This window comes from Cuculus canorus, chromosome 2 (assembly GCF_017976375.1).
Source record: "Cuculus canorus isolate bCucCan1 chromosome 2, bCucCan1.pri, whole genome shotgun sequence".
NCBI classification, from domain to species: Eukaryota; Metazoa; Chordata; class Aves; order Cuculiformes; family Cuculidae; genus Cuculus; species Cuculus canorus.
This window is the reverse complement of record NC_071402.1, coordinates 144,489,561-144,491,893: the sequence shown is the minus strand read 5'-3', so window position 1 is coordinate 144,491,893 and position 2,333 is coordinate 144,489,561.

Genomic DNA, 2,333 nt, shown 5'->3' with positions numbered 1-2,333 from the left:
ACGGCCCATATAAATATATCCAAATTTCTGTTGCAGGTTATTGTCTCCTTCTTCAAAGCAAAGGAATTTTCATGAAGTGTGTGTACATCTGGTATCAGATCAATTCAAGACTACAATAAAAAGATTATTTATAGCTCTGCATTGACATTTGTTTATTGTATAGATGACATCACCATGCCAGAACATTGCTTTAACTCAATATTTCCCACTTTTATTGCATTTGTGATCCTGTATATGGCCACAGAACAAATCATTAAAGAGGATTGCGTGAAGGGTAATGAGTACCACAATACTTTTAACCCTCTTTAGCTTGACTCAAATTCTTTTGATCTGTTGAGCAAAGCTGCAAGAAACAGAAAACAATGGATGTTGAATGACATTTTTGCTTGTAATCTCAGATTTTCCAAATCCCCCTGGTGTACCTGTGTTCCCCTTTTCCTCACTAATGAATTCTGACACTGAAACAGATGTTGCCCTGTAAATTCTCTTCCATTATTTTATTTCCTAGCAACACTGCTGCTCCAGATTCATTCGGTAAAAGGCAAATGCTCAAACACGCTGACCCCCTCATCTTGTCTTTCCTTTTCCCCTCCCTTTGCTGTTTGCCAGATCATGGTGGACTCTGTCGTCTATCACGCAATAGTGACATGAGAATGATCAACTCTTAATATAAAGCAATGTTCAAGTTTCTGTTATTTTCTACAAACAAAAGAATTTGTTAAGTCATTTATTAAAGCAGGTAGGAAAAAGCTATCATTTTTTTTTTTAATTCTCTATTTCTATGTCATATTTGCAATTTTACTACTCAAGTATGCAGCTGGAGCCTAAACGCCATAACAGCCACCAAAATGGGAAAACAGCTTTGCACTGCTAGGCTGCTTGATCCTCCTCAAACCCTCCAGCAATGTCTGTCTGGCCTTGGTCCCCAAACCTACCAAGGACTACCCAGAACAGCTCTGCCACCATGCTGGATGCTGCTGGTCCACCCATCACGGGGCTTCCCCTCCAAGTTGGTTTGCATTGCACAAGCAGAAAGCCAGTGCACTCCCTGTTTCATTGTTGGTGCTGGAGCATTGTTTTTTATGACTTTACAGTTTTGCTTGTAAAATATTTTCTTTTGGGTAGTTGTAGAAAGAATCTGTTCTCCCAAGGAACATTTTCTAGCCAATATTTCTTCCAATGTTCTAAATTTTATGAAAAAAGGGAGGTTTATTTGTGCAAAGTAGAAAACTGATTACACTTGTTCTGAGATGTTTATGTAAGAGGCTTTAAAGGCTCCAAATTCAAACTAACTGGCCAAATTAAGTTGCCTCAGACTTCATTAAAGTATGGCGTGAAATGCACTTGTAATTAAGGCATAAACATTGTGGTGCAAAATAATTTTATGTCTCTTTACAATGGATATACCAGTGGAGTCAGAGGCTACACAAACTGAGTGAGTGTGGCCCCATGATTTACATTTGGTTTGATGAGATTTCTGAGAACAGCCCCATTTGCCAAATCAGAACCTGTTGGTCTTCTTTTCTTGAATAACCCCTGTTCTTCTTCCCATTGCTCACTTCGCTTTTAATTTTCCTTCTGCTGCTCTCTTAGTTTTCAGGACTTCCACATTTTTATGATGTCTTGAAAGCTTAAGGTAACAAAAGGAAAAGTGAAAAAGTAGGGAAAAGTGTTACCCTGTGACTACCACTTAGTTTATTATATTTGGCAGCAAATAAGAAACTCAATGTTATACTACCAGAAAGCTGAAATACTTTGAAAATATTCCACAAATTGGGAAAAATGTGAAAAATGTTCACCTCAGACTTTGCAAAATGATAATATTTTTTATTCCAATCTGGTTAGTTTTTATTGCGTTCTGGTTTCTTATTCCATTCACTAAAAGTTATAACTGTTTAGGCTTGATTTGTCCATGCTAATGTGGGCTGCAAGAGAAAGGTTCACAAGCATTTCTGCAGGGTTCGCTGGCTGATTGTCACTTGGGAGGAGAGACATGGCCATTTGCTTCTCTCACATGGGAAGGGCCTTGGTGGATAAATCCAGTGGTTTCCCAGAAAAATGCGTTAATTTAGGCAGAATTCTTGGAGGTGGCTTACTCTTTAACTCAGGGCCAGCTCTGAGTCCACACCCTTTTCCTCTCCTCTGGTCCACCCAGACACAGTGAAGTGTGACTCCCAAGGGTCTGCAACAGCGGTAGCCTTCACTTGATCCATTGACGTGGCATCACAGGGAAGCACTGGGTGAAAATTCCCTGTCACCTCAGGCTGTTGTACTTGTCGGATTCACTTGTGGCAGGAGATCAAGGCCCTGCACTACTATTGGGAGCCTAGCTT